This window comes from Rhincodon typus, chromosome 1 (assembly GCF_021869965.1).
Source record: "Rhincodon typus isolate 14 chromosome 1, sRhiTyp1.1, whole genome shotgun sequence".
NCBI lineage: Eukaryota > Metazoa > Chordata > Chondrichthyes > Orectolobiformes > Rhincodontidae > Rhincodon > Rhincodon typus.
In genome coordinates, this window is record NC_063332.1 from 94,710,881 (window position 1) to 94,732,015 (window position 21,135).

General features: G+C 41.3%; 1 long non-coding RNA gene across 1 annotated transcript; it reads left to right on the top strand.

Moving 5' to 3' along the window:
- Positions 1 to 214: 214 nt before the first annotated feature.
- Positions 215 to 18,236, top strand: LOC125484102. The gene is made up of 2 exons (XR_007262952.1): positions 215 to 1,900; positions 18,141 to 18,236. It is a non-coding gene; the product is annotated as an uncharacterized LOC125484102 (long non-coding RNA).
- Positions 18,237 to 21,135: the final 2,899 nt, after the last annotated feature.

Consider the following 21,135-nt stretch of genomic DNA (forward strand, 5'->3'; position numbering starts at 1 on the left):
GTGAGATCGCGGCTGATGGTTTGCGTGCAGTAGTAGGCTGTACTATATTGTTGTGGTGTATTGGGTGATGGCAACGGAACTCTCCAAGGTTTCAGCCGTTTTCCATTACGTATCCAGCACCTGCATAGACACCCAGCTCATCATCCTCACATGACCTGGAAACACGCTTTTTATATTAACCCGGGCAGTCAGGAGGAAACATCGTGCTCGCTGTTAAATTAGAGGTAGACGTAAAGCACGTTTTTATAATTTTGCCGACGAACACTGTTCAGACTATCGGCAGACCTGATTTCTTACCTCGAAAAGAAGGTTGTCGGCAGAGGAAAGGAGCGGTGTGAGGTTCCAGTGTTTTTTTTTACAAACAATTTCTGGCTTGAAGAAAAGTGCTGGTCGGAAATAACTTCTTCTCCCGAATATTAGGTGAGCAAAGTAGGATTGTGATAGCCATAGCTTCATGACCGATCTAACTCGCTTTGATAATTAAAGAAGGGTTCAGCCCCCAAGCTCTTGCGTTTGAGTGGTAAAGCAGCAGAACCTCGAGGGCGTAAAAATACCGAGCGACTTTGGTGAAAAGTCTGCAACCTGAAGTTTGGTGTGAATTCTGGATTTTAGCATTCTGTAAAGATTGGAAATTGGATTCCATTTTATAGGGGTTAATATTCGACAGGACATATTGCAGTAACTGATTTAGTATCAAAGCACCAATTTTGCAGAGAGCTCAGCGCGTTATGAGAAACCGTTTCCTATCCACTCCGGGGTTTGGACTCGTGCGAAGACTGTGAAAACAGTTCCGCAGAGAATAAGTGATCATCAGTGAAACACTGTATAAACATGGCCCCTGGTGGGAATTGATTCATTTAATCATATTACATTCCTCGTGGAATCTGGTCCGATTATAGCTCTGAAAAGTGCCGATTGGTGGGCAAAAGTCTCTTGGGACTGAACGTGAAAGTTAAAAGGACAATCGAAATCTCAGGTGCTGGACTGCACTGAGTAAGCTGCGTTAACCCCATAAATAGTGCCTCATTTGCGTCGTCTGCTTTGATGACCATAAGGGAAAGGCTTGCGAGGAAAGATCAGACAAGAAAATAAATCGGTTCCGTTTCTTTATCAGTCCGATCCAGCGTTATCATCTGGAATCCCTCTATCCCTGACAGCACACAGCGACTAATTGTAACACAATCTACCTGTCATTCCCAAACCCCTCTGCTGGACTTGCCAGGAAGCCGGGACCGCGCATGTGACACTTTTTTTTGCCTTATTTCCCAGGAGTAGAAATAACCAGAGGGAGAGAGGGGAGGGGGGAAAAGTCTCACGGACTGCATTGCATTTTGCCGGCAATTTTAACTCCATGGTGTCACTGAGCTCCATTTGAAACCTCGCTACTGATTGCATCCTATACACCCCCTGATTTGTCACCCAACCCGCCTGCACACCAAAGCATCCTCTTTGGTTTCGCTGCCGTGCTTCCTAGACTCGTGTCACGCCAGCGGGTGAAGGTGGAAAAAGGAGGCGTGCGTGCACGTGACTGACTGCAGGAGGGACTGAGGGAGGGTTGGGGCAGCCGTGCGGGCTGGTTAGAGGGCGACAGGGGAGGCTGCAACAGGTGCTGTTCAAAGCGGTGCTGCTGCTGATCATCGAGGAGGCGGCTAGCGGCGCGCGGGCTGCCATCTGGAACCCGGACCCGGGAGGCACGCGCTCGCTCACGTGACTGCGGCTCGGACACCAACGGCCGTTGCTCGCTCTCGCGCTGAGCCCCATCCGTCATCCCACCCTCTCTCTCTCCATACATCCATCCATCTATCTCCTGCTGACGATGGCAGGCTGTGGACTAAATGAAGACCTCCTCTTCTCCTCGTTTGTCTTCAGCTACATCAAGGAGAATCCGTTCACTCAGCAGGTAAGGTAACATGAAGCGGGGCGTTTTGTTTGTGGTGGATGCGGGGGGAGCGCTTTTCTTAGTCCGAGTATCGTTGTCTGTAAGATCTGTTCTTCGCTAGGGGTGCGGGCGGGCATATAACTCCAGCATTACTGAACCCAAGCTGAAAATAGAGTTCGTCAGTGCTTGAGGAAAATGAACTTGTCAGTGCAAACGTTCGGCGATGTGTGCAATACATTAATAACGTAGAGAGTTCCTGCACCCCCGATCCCCCCACCCCAAAAAAAAGTATCGAGAGCGTGTCTGAGGCAGGGTAGGTAATTTTGTGTCAGCAATCTACCGTCAGCGTGTGTAACTAACTATGTCAGCAAGAACTGTATAAAGTGCATCGCAGGAGGTTGGTGGGTGACAGTTTTATTTGCAAAAAAAAGCACGTTTCCAGTGATCTGGAGCGACTTCGCTTTCAAAAATTCGGATATATCTACGTCCACGGCTGGATTTATCATTGTTATCGGGGGTTCGGAGCAGCATCCCTCCTCTCCTCACCCACCCCGCTCCCCATAAGTGTTGCTAATTTCATGGGAAGGTTGAGGGAATCCAGAGTGAACGTCTCTAGGAGACTGGAGACAAAACTTCCCGTTGCCAGTATAATGTTACTGACCAAAGCCTGATCGAGCAGCAACGCCGGTTAATAATACATTAATACAGGGAAGATAGGAGCAGAAGGAGGCGCCAGGAGCTTCAAATCTGAAACAAAAATGTTGTTTGGACTGGCTGGTGTATTGACTACATGGTTAATTTACTGCATATTCGAAGTAGCCTGTATCTGTGCAACTTTACCGAGAGATCCCCCCCCCCACTCTGCAGAGCTAATAGATCAAATGTATTTGGTCTGTCTTACTGTTTTGAGTATTTTAAGTACGCGTAAGTAGTCATTACGTTGAGTTTCAATCAAGGGTTGAAAGAGTGATGTGAAATTCCCGGTCAGACACATTAGTTGGTGTGACTCTCTCGGGAAGGATCATAAACATCCGATTATTTCACACTTGGACAAACCACAGACTCATGTAACCAGGAAGCAGTGTCTCTGTGGACGGTTAGCATCCTAATGGCAGGCCACCTGGGATCTAACGTACAGATAAATCTAGAGACTTTCCATTCAGGATCAACATGGGAACGAGGGGATTGACACGAGTTGGTGGCTAACGGTTAATATTTAATAGAGCGCTATATTTCAAAAATCTTGGGCGTGAAGAAAAAGTTTAGAAAACGTGAAACTGTTGTGTAAAAGTACGAAGGTACTTTGTGCACTTTTTAAAAAAAAAATGTCTGAAACCGTGGGGATGTCATTAATTCAGGTAGCGGAAAGTAGTTATAATTAAGAGGTTGGCTTCTCTCGCACTGTCAGTCGAGCGACAACTCAAACTCTGTAACCAGGTCGAATAATTTAGTCTGAAGGATTTGTCCATCTAATCCTTTTCACGCTTCTCGATAGCGATCAATCGTTGTTCCGGGTTAAATTGAAAAATATTAAATATTTAAATATTTGACGTACGCAGTATTCGAAGGAGGAAAATAATGTAGGCAGTGGAATTGAAAGGACTGCGCGAAAAAGATCGAAGGCAACATTTTAAGTGTAACTGAGATGATGGTGGGTATACTTTTAATCAACCTGTTAAGGTATGCCTTCGGGGCCGATTTGGCCACTTACCGCTGCACCACAGACCTTGAATGAGACTATACAGTAAGATCGAGGACATCGCCTCCAAACGCCATCAAAGATTCATTACTTTCGGAAGTGTTTTCAACTTCTTGGCTAAAATAGCAGATAGATGCAGTGACTTTGGCGATAATATCGCGGAGGGCCAGACACTGAATAAAAGTCTGATTCCTGCAGCTTTATCACCATCGTTAGTAAATAATGCATTCCAGTTTAAACAAAAAAATCTATGGGCTAAAAACCCTGTAATGTATAACTGATCTACTCGATCGATGTTGTACAAAACACTATTGGCTTGGAGAAAGCAAACTCGCTTGTTCTTGATATTTTCCACAATGCCGGTGGACCTTCTACACTACTTATTCTGACAGGCAGATGTCCCACATGTTCAAGAATCATTCTCGGCAAGCAAGCTTATTAACCCATTGTTTGCAAACATTCAATGAAATTCTAAGTCATTTCCTGAAAATTTTTAAGAAGCTTCCAAGATCAATCATGGAATATATCAGTTTGTTTTCTTGCTCTATCTATATGATGGGCATATTCTAAATTATTTATGTTAAGATGTATCAAATGTTAGGACTAAAGTGTTTTATATACATTCTTCATTCATTAGGTATCAGCTTGGCTCAGTAGTTAAAATGTTTGCGTTTTGAGTCAGAACGTTTGAATTTGGGCTCCACTCCAAGACTTTAGGACTAAAATCTTGGCTGATACCTCTGATGGAAAGCTGTTCTGTTGGCTGTGTGGTCTTTTGAATATTAGGTAAACTGAAGTCCCAGCTTCCTTCCTGGGTGGATATAAAAATCTCAGGATACCATTCTCAGGGGAGCATGAGTTCTCTACTTGCCTTTGTCAAACATTTCTCCTTCACTACTAATGCAGGTTAATTGTTCAACTTCATTGTTATTTTTGAGATCTGGATGAATACAAATTGTCTGCTCCGGTTCCAATCTTTGTTCCTCCATTTACAACAGTAACCATACTTCAATAGCATTTAATTGACTCTGAGATGCTTTGGGACATCCCGCTGTTGCAAAAGATGCTATATACAGTATAATGAAAGTTTGTTTCTTTTTCTATACGTGTCAATAAATGTTAGAACTGTTTCATATCACTTGGATAACAGTGAATGTTTACCTTTAAGGGAATGTTTGATGTTTTCATAATGTCAATTAATTCAAATGGGACTTTTTCAACACAAGCCCTTTAATTCCTTGATACGCAAGCTTTTTAAGCACCCGGGAATGTTTTACTGCTCCGAAGGTTCGATTGAAAGCACTGAAAACAAAAATGCTGGAGATCACAGTGGTCAGGCAGCATCTATGGAGGGTGAAGCTAACGTTTCAACTCTTCAGAGCTCATCCAGACTCAGAACATTAGCTTGCTGTCTCTCCATGGATGCTGTCTGACCCATTGTGATCTCCGCTTTTTGTTTTCAGTACAGATTGCAGCATCTGCAGAAATTTGCTCGGCTATTGAAATGCAGGTTGATTATTGAGAAAGCATTGTGCAAATTGAGTTTGTATTGCTCAGAGTTAAACTTCTTTGTTCAGATACATAGAAGTTCTAAGCATTTTAAAAATTTACTTTACCATAGATATTAAAAATATTCTTAGTATCCACAGATTGCAATTGTCAGTCTGTACTGTTAACTTTTCAAATTTGCAGAATAGTAAACAGGTGACATACCAGTGCAACATTACTATAGGTGTAGGAGAGTGATACCCAACAATGATTTCCTAAGAATTTCTTGATTGCAAGTCATGATTTCTGCCCCTCTAATGAAATTTGGAATGAGAGTCCTTTTTATATACATTTCCAGATGTTGGTTACAAATCAGTGTTGGCACTGCTTATTGCTGGTTGCCAGCCCAGTTTCACAGCTGGAAATGTTCAGCCACAGGGATCCAAGTAAAAGAGGAAATAAGCAGATTACAAAAATTGCCCAGAGATATTGTAGCATCAAAAAGTTTCATGTTTAGACCTAAAAATCACAGGAGATAGCGAGTCCTCTGGCAAGATTTCCTTAGTCTTCTAACATGCTTTCCAAAAGTTCCCGGACGAGGAAATTTTAACCATTTGGCCGAGGCTTGGCTTTGTTTTGGGGTTTTGCTGTGGGCTGACCTAGAGTTCCTCAGAATATGTCCTGAGTGAGGCGATGCAATTGCCTTCATTCAAGTGGTGTTCCCCAAGCTCGGTTGGACTGATGGTGTCCACTTCCATCAGAACTCTCTAACTCATATGCTCCACTTGCCAATGATAAAGCCACTGTATATAATATCAGAAAGACAGACAAATTAGAGGATTGGGCAATCAAGTGGAAGATGAAATTTAATACAGAGAAGTATGAAGTGGCTTAGCTTTATAAGAGGGGGAAAAAAAAGAATAAAATAGAGAGTACAATCCAACTCTGCCAGAGCAGAGTGACAGATATCTATGTGCATAAATTGTTGATGGTAGGATTGGTTTATTTAACTTTATCATGCAAAGTTGCTTTTGAACAGAGTGGCTTACAAGGGCCAGATGTCAATTAAGAGTCTATCACATTTGCATGCATTTCTGGCTGCTACGCTACCAAAAGGATGTGGATGCTTTGGAGAGGGTGCAGAGAAGGTTGACCAGGAAATTGCCTGGTCTGGATGGTTTTAGTTATGAGGAGAAGTTAGTTAAACTGGGATCATTTTCACTGGAAGAACGGAGGCTGAGGGGTGACCTTGTAGAGGTCTACAAAATTGAGAGGCATAGATAGGATGGATAGTGAGAAGCTTTTTTCCAGGGTGGAAAGGTAAACTACAAGAGGGCACATCTTCAAGGCGAGAAGGGGAAAATTTAGGGAAAATTTTTCACACAAGTGATGGGTGCCTGGAGCGCACTGCCAGTAGAGGTGGAAGCAGGCATGTTAGCAACACTTAAGGCGTATCGTGATAGACACGTGAATGGGGTGCAAACAGAGAGAGGAAACTGTGTATGGGGTTTAAGTAACAGGTCTAAATAAGGACTAGGAATCACTGCAGGCTTGGTAGGCTGAAGGGCCTGTTCCAGTGCTGTATTGTATTGTATATATGGTGATCTTGTTAACTTTGAACACAGGACCAAAATCTGGTTGTAGAAAATAGGAGTGGGAGTAGGTCATTCAGGGCTTCGAGTCTGCACCACCATTCAGTATGATTTTGGAATAGAATCCCTACAGTGTGGAAACAGGCCATTTAGCCCAACAAGTCCACACTGATTCTCTGAAGAGAATCCCACCCAGACTTGCTCACCCCCTACCCTGTCCCTGTAACCCTGCATTTCCCATGGCTAATCCACCTAACCTACACATCCCTGGACATTATGGGCAATTTAGCATGGCCAAGCCACCTCACCGGCACGTCTTTGGACTATAGGAGGAAACCAGAGCACCCGGAGGAAACCCACACAGACATGGGGAGAATGTGCAAACTCACCACAGACGGTCACTTATCAAGGCTGAAATTGCCTGGGACCCGGGTTCAATGTGAGTTAGCAGTGCTCACCGCTGAGCCACCATGCTGCCAATGGCTGATCATTCAACTTCATACCCTGTACCTACTTTCTGCACATACCCTTTGATTTCTTTAGCACTAATATGTATCTCCTTCTTTGAAACATTAAACATTTTGGCATCAACTGTCTTCTGTGGCACAGAATTCCACAGGCTCAGCACTCTATAGGTGAAGAAATTCCTCCTCTCCGTGTCCTAAATGACCTACCCCACATCCTTAACACTGTGATCTCTCGTTCTAGACTCCCTAGTCATTGGGAATATCCTTTTTGTGTTTAGCCTATCTAATCCTGTTAGGATTTTGTGATTTCCAGCTGCCCCCCCCCCCCATTTTTGGGATATTATTTGTGTCCTCCATTGTGAAGATGGAACCAAAAAATGTATTTAATTAGTCTGCCATTTCTTTGTTCCCTATTATATCTTCCATCTGTTTTTGACAGTAAGGGACTGATATTTGTCTTCACTAATCTTTCTCTCTTCACAAAACTATCAGAGATTTTAAAATCAATTTGTATGTTCCTCACAAGCTTACTCTTGTATTCTCTTTTGCTCCTTTTAATCAATCCCTTTGTCCTCCTTTGCTCAATGTAAATTGCTCCCAATCATCAAGTCCTTTTTTTTTTTTTGTTTTTTGGGCCAATTTGTATGGCCCGCCCTTGAGTCTAATATAATCTCGGATTTCCCTCGTCAGCCACTGTCTGGCCATCTTTCCTTCTTTATTTTGTGCCAGTAATATTCCTCAATTTACCATAGCCAGCTTGCATTTTACACGATTGTAGTTTCCTTTTTCTTAGATTCAGGACTCTAGTCTTGGAATTAACTGTGTCACTCTCCATCTTAATGAAGAATCCTGCAGGACATTATGTTGAGGTTGTTGATGAGGCCTCTTCTGGAGTCCTGTGTTCAGTTCTGATCTCTGTTATAGGAAGGATATTACTAAACTGGAGAGGGTTCAAAAGAGATTTACCAGGATGTTGCCAGAAATGGAAAGCTTTACTTATAAAGAAAGGCTGGATAGCTGGGACTTTGCTCACTGGAGATTGAGGTTGAGAAGTGACCTTAATGAAATTTATAAAATCGTGAGGATTATGGATAAGCTGAATGGCAAGTGTCTTTTCCCTAGGGAATTTCGAGACTGAGGGGCATAATTTGAAGGTAAAAGGAGAAAGATTTTAAAAAAGACATGCAGGGCAGATTTTTTTTTGAGTGGTTCATGTGTCGAATGAATTTCCAGAGGACGTGGTGGATGCAGGTATAGTTACAAGATTTGGAAGACATTTAGATAAGTACATGAATAAGAAATGTTTTGGAGGGATATAGGCCAAGTGCAGGCAGGTGGAACTAGTTTAGTTTGGGGTTATTGTCGGCATGGACTGATTGGACCGAAAGGTCAGTTGCTGTGCTCTGACTGTCATGGGAATGCTTTCCCAAGTGGTCCTGCACACTACGTTGTCAATTATCCTTTTCTGATCGCACAATACCCAATCTAGAATGACCTGTTCTTGAGTTAGTTCAACATTATTGATCCATAAAACCCCATCTCGTACACACTCAATTCCTCGTTTGTGGCATTGTTACTGTTTTGATTTTCCCAATCTGTGGATTAAAGTTGCCCATGGTTACAGATGTATGTTTTATTACTTGCATCTCTAGTTTCTTGTTCAAGGTCTTCCCAACATTATTGCTACAGTTTGGGGATCTTTCCACAGCTTCCACTGTCATTTTCTGCACCTTGGTGCTTCTAAGCTCTATCCATACAGATTCCACCTTACTAGAGCTAATATCCTTCTTCATTATTGATCTTACTGCATTAATGTCATCTGTAACAGCAGTGTTACCTCACCTCATATTTTCATTTTTTCTCACCTTCCTAAAGCTGAATACCCCTGGATATTCAGTTCCCATCCTGGTCACCCTGCAGCCATGTCTCCATAATCCCAATTATATCATGTCTGATATTAATTTTGAATGGCACATTCATCCATTTTATTTCAAATGCTCCACACATTTAAGGTTTGACTTTTTAAACTTTATTAGCCTCATTCACGTTATTTTGTGCTTTGATCCTGCTTAATGCTCAAGTTCTTTGCCCATCACTTCTTTTTTTCTTATTTCTTATTCTGTCTTTTGTTTCTGCCCTTGCTTCCCTCCCCACTTCTGTCTCCCTATATAGATCTCTGCCTTCACTATTTTAGTTTGAAATCTCCCCAACTGCACTAGCAAATACTCCCCCTAGGATATCAGTTTCGGTCCTGTCAAGGTGGAACTCATTCAGCTTGTTCTAGTCCTGGTTCCCCAGAAATAGTCCCGATGTCTCAGGAATTTGAAACTCTCCTCTTACACCGTATCTCCAGCTACGTATTCATCTGATTTAACATACTATTTCTACTGACTAGCACTTGGCACTGTCATTCCTGAGATCACTCCTTTTGAGGTCCTGCTTTTTAATTTTGCTTCCTATATACTGCTTTTAGGACCACATCCCTTTAGTACACATTGGTACCATGACTGTTGGCTATTTACCCTGTCACTCCAGAAAGTCTTGTAACCGTTCAAAGACATCCTTGACTATAGCGCTCAGGAGGTGTCATACCATCCTAGAATACTGTTTGTAGCGAGAAGTATTTATCTATTCCCCTTACAATGAATCCGCTATTTATGTAGCCTTCCCACACTTATCTCCTCTCCTGTGCAGCAAGCCAACCGTAGTGTAACAAAGTTGCTACTTTCTTTCCAGACTCCAGCCCCTCAACAGCATGCAAAATGACATTTGTTTTACAGGATAATGACCACAGGGGACTGCTGTACTGTCTGGTGGCCATCCGTTCCCTCTCTGCCTGCTGGTGGAGTGGCCACATCTCTCTTGTCCGAGCCACAAGAACTGTCCTGACTTTCCACATAGACTACCGAGTCAGGAAGGAGAAGGCTGAGGCATGTCCAAATGGATCATCCTCCAGCAGTGAAACAGTGTTGCAACCAGCAATATACCTGTTAGTGCTAATTTGTACCAGACATTAGGAAACACATATAGGACTTGAATTATTTCTCGTACTAAATTCCTATCCCTCTCTGAAATTGAAGCTGCTCCTGAAGTGGTCACAGCTGTTACAGAGGACAAGAAAGAAACTTGTTTGACAGGATGACTTAAGGTCTTCTGTTCACAATAGCTCAGTGATTGATAGAAGGTATTAGTGGCTGCCAGGAAGCATGCTGCAGCCGCCAGGTCTCTCTGTCCCAGCCTTGGAAAAATTTGACAACAAGAACCACCTGGTGGCACCAGGAGCCCGTCCTGTTCTCCTTTCTTTATATTGGAAGTGGCTGTTAGCTGCTACACATTGAACCCATCTCAAAACAAAATTGCGTAGAGGCGAGAAAGTGTCAGATAATGACTCAGCATATTATTTTCAAATTATACTTCTGGTTCTGCCTCCAATATTGTGTTTGTGTCTGTGTGTGAGACTGGGTTCACATTCTGCCCATTTAGTCTATCCACTGGTATTCGGATGTAAGAACAAAATAAACTAATCCTAGTTTTTTAAGACTGCTTATAAATGTTATAAAATTTAATTCGATGCTTTATATTTCTACTTTAAGCATGGAGAGCAGAAATATATGCAATTCTTGAAACTTTGTTTAATCAAGGCTTTTTACAAATTTAACTTTTCTTCCATGGTATTTGTGTTCTGAAAATGAACTTAATAGTTTGTTTGGACTCTTGACTTGTGTTTGCTAGTTTGAGCAATTTATGTATCTCTGTTCCCAGATCTCTTTGTAACTCTACCATTAATTTTAAGAAAGAAATAGTTTCCTTACTCCATTTCCTAGAATGAATAACCTTCACTTCCATGTACCAGGAAAAAAACTGAAAGAACTGTGGACACTGTAAATCGGAGACAAAAACAGAAATTGCTGGAAAAGCTCAGCAGGTTTGGCAGCATCTGTGGAGAGAAATCAGAGTTAACATTGCAGGTTGAGTGACCCTTCCAAAGGTTAAAACTGATTGCTCTTCAGAGATGCTGCCAGATCTGCTGAGCTTTTCTAACACTCGGTCTGTATTCAGGCAATCTAAATCGAAATTTTAAAGACCTTCCTCATTTTTCTTCTAAAGAAAAGAAATCTGTCTTGCTCATACTTTCCCATTATGTGTAATTCTGCATTTCCAATATCACCTTTGTGAATCTTCTGTGCACCCTCTCCAGTGCTTCATTATCCATTTTTATAATATGGCAACGAGAACTGCATGCAATACTATTAAGTGTGCTCAGACAGAAGCTCAGTACAGGTTTAGCAGAACTTTGTTTTGATTCTATCCCATTAGGGATAAACCAAGGTTTTCATTTTTTATGGCCCCACTAACCTGTTGTGCACCTTTTCAGTAACTGATTATATTTGTGCTCTGAGATCCCTTTTGTCTCTCTACCTCATTTAGACTTACAACTTCCAAGAAATGTTAGACTTCATTTTGCTAATTATATACCATTCTGCAAGTTTATTACTGCCCTTTGTGTCATTTGTTGCAGTGCTCCACAGTATTGGCTTTCTCTCTCTCCTCTCTCCACCCCACCCACCCTCCAATACCAACTGATGGGAGTTGAACCTAGGCCGACTTGCTTAGAGGTAGGAAAGATACTGCTGCATCATGAGAGCCTTCTGGTAGATTGACTATTGTCCTAGACCCAACCATCTTCAGCTGCTTCATCTTCATATCCAGGCTTGGGCTGATAAGTGGCAAAAAAATTTCATGTCACTCATATGCCAGGCAACAACCATCTTCAGTAAGAAACTATTGAACCATCATCTTTTGACTTCCATTGGTATTACAATCACTGACTTCTCCCCATATCAACATCCTGGGAGCTACCATTGACCAGAGACTGAACTGGACTAGCAGTATTAGTACAGTGCCTACATGACCAGATCAGCGACTAGGAATACTGGAGCAAGTAACTCCTGTCCAGGCTCCCCAAAGCCTGTCCACTGTCTACAAGACTCCAATGAGGAGTGTGATGGAATATTCCTTGCTTGCCTGGTTGAGTGCCACTCCAGCAACACCCAAGAAGCTTCACACCATCTAGGACACAGCAGCTGCTCATTTGGCATTATGTCCGCAAACACCCAATCCCTACACCACTGTTCAGTAGCAACAGTGTGTTCCACCTAGAAGGTACACTGCAGAAATTCACCAAAGATCTTTAGATAGCGCCTTCCAAACCCACAACCACTACCATTCAGAAGGACAAGAGAAACTGATACACTGGCACCTGCAAGTTTCCATCCAAGCTATTCATCATCTTGACTTGGAAATATATTGCCGTCTCTTCAATGTCACTTGGTCAAAATCTTGGAATCCCCTTCCGAGTGGCATTGTCGGTCTACCTAGAGTACAGTTACTGCAGCAGTTCAATAAAGCAGCTCATTACCACCTTCTTAAGACAACTAGAGATGGGCAATAAATGCCCGCCAATGATGCCCATGCCCCACAAGTGAATTTTAAAAAAAAAAACCCTCCAATTTGATGTCACCCACAAATTTAAAAGTTGAACATTAGGTTCCAAAGCTGAAATCATTTTAATAGAAGTTACATAAGACAGTAGTCTGAGCACTGATCCGTGTGAAACACCAGTTCCCACTGTCTGCTTTTGGTTTTAAAGTTTTTCTGGCAACCCATTCGACCATTACTCCATCTGCCCTGAGTAGTGGAACAACCCAGAACTGGGATGCTAATTCTACATCAGTGCAAAAGAACCTCTGTTAACCCTACCAATTAGTAAATCTGGTACCTGACCCTGCTTCTGTCATTTGAATAGGGATTAAAAAGCAGAAGATTCTTCCAATTAACTCTGCTTCTCACTCCCCAGATGCTGCCCTATAATTTGAGTATTTCTATTTTTATTTCTGATTTGATTTTTCAGCTTTCAAATACACACTGATGCTTGTTTATGCTGTTCTATTATTTTACGACACTAAGCATGAAATCTTTTTTGCATAATTTCTAAATTTATGTACCACAGTATCGATTCACTCATTCATCTGGTCACGTTCACTAACATTCATTCAGGATCATTAAACTTGCCATACAGCAGCTAGTGCTAGAAAAAAAAGGACATGTCTCTCCACCTCCAATTCTACAGCACTGCAGTTGAGTTTTCTGAGGGATGTTGCACTTTGACTTCCAGGTAAAGCCAGGCTTGCCGATGCACAAAAATTGGGACCAGCATTGTGATTATCAAAAAATTGAGCAGTTTCTCCAATAAATCTTGGAAGATTCGGGCTAGTATGATTTTGCTAGCATGAGTATACTTAATGCATCATTCATGTCCGCCTTTTTTTCCATTACAAAAGCAGAACCTATGTACTTGATGTGAGATGTTTGTAGTTTGTAGTTAACTGATTTTTAAAAAAAAAAAAAAAAAAAAAAAAAAAATTCTTACTGAAATTGAATTTTGAGATTTATTGTCGTGAGTGTTCGTGGTCATACAGGATGGGAACAGACCCTTCAGTCCAACTCATCCACACCAACCAGACATCCAATCTGATCTAGTCCCGTTTGCCAGCCTTTGGCCCATTTCCCTCTTAAACCCTTCCCATTCATATACCCATCCAAAGGCTTTTTAAATGTTGTAATTGTACCTGCCTCCACCACTTCCACTGGCAGCTTGTTCCATACACGCACCATTCTTCGTGTGAAAATATTATCCCTCAAGTCCTTTTTTAAACCTTTTCATCTCTCACCTTTAAACATTTGCCATCTAGTTTTGGACTCCTCCTCCCCCACCCTAGGATATAGACCTTGGCTATTTACCCTATCCATGCCCCTCATGGATGTTGTAGGGAATAACCATCTGTTATATTGATACATATTGACATTAACTGCACAGGCATATTGATTCCACTTTAGTTTGTGGCTTGTGCATATTATTATATATACACACCATGGTAGATTTTTATCCCTATTGTACACTGTGCCACTGAAGCGCACTACTGTTGTCCAGCCTTGCACCTTGTTGTCACTGTTGTCCAGTGACAGGTTACCAAAATGCTTGCCTCAAGACATCTGCATGTCCCTAAGGCTTCTCGTGTAGATGTACCTAATGGCATGACCCATTATTAGCTGTGGTGAGAATAGGCAAAATATTTGTTTTGATATTGTGATTAGCTTGCCATAAAACTGCCCCTTTGTTTGAGCTGTGTGGTGAGATTGTCACCAGGAAGCAATGAGTTCCCAGTTAACACTATTTATCACTTGTTAAATGGCTTGTTGACAGCCTGACCTGCCATAGGTTGCTATCTTATCAAACATACCATACAAACTACATGTTGTGAAAACTTGCCGTGGAAACCAGAGCAGGTTCTTTGATTCAACTTGCTGTTACTCCAGAAGATCCATGCTGGCCATCGACAAACTGGACAGTAGGGTATAATCCACCAGTACCAATTGCACATGCCTTTCCAACAGAGACATTGGCACTCCACTTTTTCAGGGAGGCATTGCCAACATCTGGCATTGTGCCCTGCAAAGACACTGTCCCCTAGGAGGGCACTCTGGCGACCATCAGTGTATGAATTGTGTTGTGTACAGGTACTGCACAAGGAAGAGCATCCGTTATGTGGTGTGTACCAGGTTCTCTGGGGCTGCATGAAGATGGGGACCTGTTAGGCAGTTGCAGTCAGATGTGCTCTGCTTGGGTGATGACCTCGGGAATTATGAAGCTTGTGGAGTTAACAGACTGGGACATTAGAAAGGAGAGCCTGACATCAGGGCCCTTAGTGACACATTAATGCACAGACAGAGTTGCTCACAGAAAACCACTCACTGTACCAATCGTAAAGTGTGTGGATTGCATGGAATGTTGCGAAGAGTGGCTGTGAAATGTCATAATATTTGAGGCAATGGGTCTAGTGCTGGAAGGTGGGACTAGAATAGATTTAGTGTAGCTTTGGTGGTGCAGACGTGACGGGCCAAAAGGCCGCCTCTGTAGTGTATCAATCTATATGATTCTTTGAACAGCATGCGATATGTTAGTCACAGAAGCATTCAGGGTGTCTACTTCCTGATTAATCTGCTGAATTGACCAGCTCGCTTGCACCTCCCTATCATCATCACTATTGGGGCACTCCATGATGTATACGTTCCAGTGCATGAAGATAGCTGAAAGGTAGGTAATGATTGGGTGAGGGTGTGCTGCTATCCCTGCTGCCACATCATGTATTTGGTGATCATCACAGAACCTCAAACGACGCCTTGTTAATGGCTAAAGAGTAATAGCGCATGATATTACAAAGCATTTACAGCTACATCAGAGACCAAGACAACTATATGAATGGTGAAACACAAGGATTTATGAAATCCTACAGCTAACTGCATGCTATTGTCTGTGAAAGAAATCTTTAAACATGAAAGTGTTACCTGAATAAAGTGAGGATATTGCAGAGTGTATGGTAAACAGGCTATAAACACTAGATATACTGATCACCAAACGATGTACAAAGTTTACAGCTATCATCTAAATTTTGCATTCATACATTTTTCTCTTCCTATCCTGCCTGCTGTGCCTCTTTAAGCTTCCTTGCTCCACGCATGGGTGGAGGAAGTCTGCTCTGTGGTGGAGTTAGTGGCCCTAGAGATTTAGATGGGTGACCCCAGGACCACTTGGGTCTGGCCTGGCAAGGGTGGCCTTGTCAAAGGCAAATTGATCCTCCTTGGCTGGAACTTCCAAGGGTTGAATGGGAGCAGGCAGAATGGAAGTGAGGGCCTGGCTACCTATATATCTCCCCAGTGTAAACTGTGGAGGCCCTGTGTATGGCTCCTTCTATGGTTGGTTGCCTCCTGTCACCAATCTCCCCCTTATGAAGGGCAAGCACGTGGACTACTGTCAAGGCTTCCTGTCTCCCCCTGCCTTCAGTTCTGAGGACCAATGCATAGGCCAATGGAGTGCAGGTGCTGATGTCTTTCAAGCAACTACTGAGTGTGCTGAACCAACCTCTGCATGGGAGCTGCAAACTTGTCCATGGAGGCAGACGAATGATTGCACGAATGACTTCACTGCTGCAGCATCTTGAGTGACAACAGGTCGTGTGTTGATGGGCTACTTGTACTGCTGCAATGTTTGAGCAATGATAGGTAGCGAATCAATGAAGTTGCCACATGATTCCAACTTCTTAACAATGAGGCAGCGTGACCTAAATGCCTGTCTGCCACTGCTTCACCTCATTGTGTATCTGTATGAAGTCCATCATGGCTGAGACTCCTATCAAGGGCTGAGACTCCTATCAAGGGCTCAGCAGGTTCCTGTTTTCTAGCAGTCCTCTGACTGCTTGGCCTGGGCTGTTTCTCCCACATCATGTGTGGAGATGCAGGTCTGTAATTCACTGGACTGTTTGTCAACATGCCTTTGACAAGACTACCCTCAGAAGCTTCATAGAGCCTCATAATATGTCATCGTCTGTGCTGCTGGGCTCTCCAGGAGGCTATAACAGTGATGCTCCCTCCAATGATTAACCATGACATTCTGGGGAAGCTGAGGAACTTTCTTTTGTGGGGATGGGCTGTTCCTTGGTGGTTTGGTTCTGCCCTTGAGGCAGAAGACTTTGCAGTCACTGGCCCAGAGGTAGGACACTGCCACTGTACCGCAAGACGGTATCCCTATGGTACATGAGTTTTTTTTTTTTCCTTCAGCAAGGAGACCAGATTTATACTTAATACTGTGTAGGTGCAGTCTCACCAGTTTTCTGTACATTTGAAGCAAGCATTCTTTTTTCCACTCAAGTTCTCTTGTGATAAGGCTAACGTACCATTTGCCTTCTAGGTTACTTGGAAGGTTTAAGGATCTTTTTCTGAAGAGTGATTTTGTTTGAAATACTAATCTGTGTAACAATGTAATATTAATGCAACTGTAATAAGTATTCTTAAAATCTACTGGACTGATTTACATTGAAACAATTTAGGAAATATTTTATTTTTAACTAAAAATACTCAAGGGTTGAGAGCAATTTACAAATTATTGCATCAATGCCAATCAAAATAAAATACTTAATCTTTTGTGTTTCTAAAACCCTTGTTACCAACAACAAATTATATTTATACAGTATCTTTATGTAGAAAAATGTTGTAGTTGGTTCACAAGTGTTTTCAAAGTTTACCAAATGAGTCTTTTATTTTCTTCCCTAATGAGAACTTTCATTATCAAATATAGACTCTCCTGTAGCTGTAGACTTCCATGGATAATGTCAATGTGCAAAGACAACTCGTATGATTCAAGGGTAGCAGAGTAAAATAGTGACAATTTTTACTTATTGTGTAATATGACACAAGGTAATATGTAAAAATTTATTGGAGAAAAGCAAGTTTCATTTTATTTGTTCATGGGAATGACTCTGCTCGCAATGCCAACATTATTATCAATTCAGAACTGATTTGAGAAGATGTTTTCTTGAGTGATCACTTCTAGAAAATGACAGTTGTTTGTCACTTCATTGGTGTAAAATCAACTGTAAAGCTCTGAGTCATATGTATGTAGACCAGATAAGGGTGTTGGGCTCACCAAAGGATTTCAGTGCATCCATTACATTCCATCAAAACTATAGCAAATGCCACTGGTGAGTTTTCTTGCCTTAAGAGGGCAAGGAACTCTGGAGCTTTGTCTCACTTTCAAAAAGGAAGTTAAGAAGTAATCAGTTGAGGTTTTGCCTGAAAATGATACTGTTTGAAAAGGGAAATATAAAATGAGTTGCAATAGGTAGTGATTTTTAACTGCCACATGGAACATTGATTCTGTCAGTATTATTATTTCAATGTGACCTTATTTCTTATAATTTTGCTTTGAATATGTAAGTTCGTACTGAATAAAGAGATAACAACAAGGTGTAGACCTGGATGAACACAGCAGGCCAAGCAGCATTAGAAGTGCAGGAAAGCTGATGTTTCGGGTCTGGACCCTTCTTCAGAAAATGTTCGTACTGAATAGAGTAATTTCCAAAGTTGTAAGTCACTGATAACATTTACTTATTCTCTTCCAGGTTCTTGGTTTGCATCTCGAGTATTGAAAGACTTTGCTAGTAAACATGTATTCTAAGATGCACAAGCGCAAAAATAAAAAATTTTTTCTGCCTTTTTATGGTAATAAAGTAGTTGATTACATCATAACCAGAACATTTAAGAAAATGTTATTTATATAAATGACTTTATTTTAAGTAGGATATTTTAAAAATCTTCATGACCTATCCATATGATATACCAGATGGAATCTAGATAAGAATTAACTGGGATAAACGCCACCTATTCTGTGCAATATCTCCCATTTTATTTTTATAATTAAGTTCTAGTGGAGCATCATTTAAAAATAGGCCAATGTGTGTGAAATTCTGTTACTAGTAATTTTTAGGAACTAAATTTTTTAAAAAAAAGTTAAACTGTGAATGTAAAATTTAAGTTGTTCCATGATTGTGATGAGTTTTAGGAAATTAGTATCATTGTTCTACAAGTTTTTAATAATATAATTTGTAAAGTGACAAATAGCAATTACTGCAAAAGTAAGCAGAAAATAGCAGAATGTTTTGAAATAAATTACTACAAAGACATGTAGCAATTTGTCTAAGAAGAAAAATAAGAGCTGATTGTGTAACCTGAAGTTGTATTGGTCCCAGAAATTAATCAGCCATTGACCCATACTTTGTGGATGCTATGAAGATCAATTGATGTTCGTATTTAAACTATAAAAAGTAGTATTTTAACTGCCACTCTTTTCAAAGAAAAGAACTGAACTATGACCTGACCGATTTTTGAGATGAAAACTACGCGTACATATCATTGGTTGTGTTGACATGGAGGTAAAGAGTTGTAACCGTAAAGTGCTGAAGGTTCACATCAATACTGTTTATTGATTCAAGTCCTAACACCCATCAATATGGATTTTTTGGTGACACTTTAAAGAGGATGATAAAAGCTGTTCTCACATGGGACTCATTTCTAAAGAAAATGGTTATCATGATACATTGAGTAAAGTAGTTTTACAAATATGTTTCTTGTTGAATCAATGATCGATTGATGCTCTGAAATACTAACAAAATTTTTACATTTTTAAACAAAGCAATTTTGATGGGCCATTCTTTCAAAGGATGGATTTTTAGTTAAAGGAACTACAATATTTGTTGCAAGGGCTCATTTAACACTTGGATTTTTGAGATGGCAACAGTCACAGGAATGGAAAGAAGACCCGAGAAGATTGCTTTCCAGATCTCATTCTTATCTAGAGGCCTTGCTGTGGAATGTGAGGGATAACAGTGAGGTGAACTCTCCTAAGGGTAGGAGCCAAAGGATAAATTATCTAACCATACAGGAATAGATGGAAACCTGATTCCTTCAATCTCGGAACATTCCCCATGAGAATCCAGGTCTTCAGGAGGGTTTGTCAGGTGAGTGGCATAACATTTCATGTGTCATGCCTCACACAGTTAATTTTATAGATATTTTCTAATCAACCTGTTCAGAGAAGTTATGACACACCTGAAGCAGCAGGACCTTAACCTGGGTCCCCTGGTTCAGAAATGGGGACACTACCACTGCACAACAAAAACCCACTAACTTGTATATTGATTGTTTAATTATATGCAGGTGCTGAGCACTGTAAATTCACTTGTTCCCCTACAAATTGATGTAGATTGAAGTTGTGGTTGCTGTGTTGGAAGGTGTAAACTTCTAATGTACCACGCTGTAAATAAAAAATCTTTCCAGAAGAAAGAACTATACTTCCAGAAGCCATTGAGTAAATCGTACAAAACAAATTTTATTTTGGAGTATGGTTACCTTACAATGTTTGCAGAGTTGAAACCATGTGACCAGTGGAAGAATGAATTGGATATATGGACATAATAAGATCAGAAGACAGACATCAGAAGACATTTGATCCATCATGTTTGCTCTGCCATTCAATGAGAACATGGCTGAATTGATACACTTCAATTCCTCCTTCCTGCCTTTTCACTATAACACTTTAGTCCCTGACAGTTTTTAATAAATATTCAGATGTGGATGTTGCTGGCTGGCCAGCATTTATTACCCATTCATAGTTGCCCTTTTAAAAGGTGGTGGTGAACTGCTGCACTCCATACACTGTAGGTAGCTCCACAATGCTGCGAGGGAGGAAAATCCTAGGATTTTTGACCCAGTGACTTGTGAAGGAATAACAATATATTTCCAAGTCAAGATTGTCAGTGGCTTGGAGGAAAACTTACCAGTGGTTGTGTTCCCATGTAGCTGCACTTGTCCTTCTAGATGGAAGTAGTTATGGGTTTAGACAGTGCTGTCTAAGAATCTTTGGCACATTTCTGCAGTGCTTCTTTTAGATCTTACACACTACCGCTATAGAGAAATGGCAGTGGAGGGAATGGATATTTGTGGATGTGATGTCAAGCCTATTGAGTGTTTTTGGAGTTGCATTCATCCAGGCAAGTAAGGAATATTCCATCACACCCCTCCAGAATGTGGACAGGTTATGGAAAGTCAGGAGGTGAGTGACTCACATCGGTATTCCTATCCTGTGACCTGCTCTTGTAGATACTATGTTTATATGGTGAGTCCAGTTTTTAGTTTCTGATCAATGGTCACTCCTAGCATGATGATAGTGTCGGGGGTGGGGTGTGGTTTAAGTGATGGTAATGCCATTGAATATCAAGCAGTGGTGGTTAGACTTTTCTTATTTGAGATGGTCATTGCCTGGCATTTGTGTGGAATGAATGTTATTTGCTACTTGTCAACCTATACCTGGGTATTATCCAGGTTTTGCTGTATTTGGACTTGGACCACTTCAATATCTGAGTCGTCACAAATGATGCTGAATATTGTGCAATCATTAGCAAACATCCTCACTTCTGACCTTTTATGGAAGGAAGCTTATTGCTGAAGATTGTTGGGCCTTGGAAACTACCCTAAAGAACTCCTGCAGAGATGCCTGGTGCTGAGATGACTGACCTCCAAATACCACAACCATCTTCCTATGTGCCAGATATCTGTCCA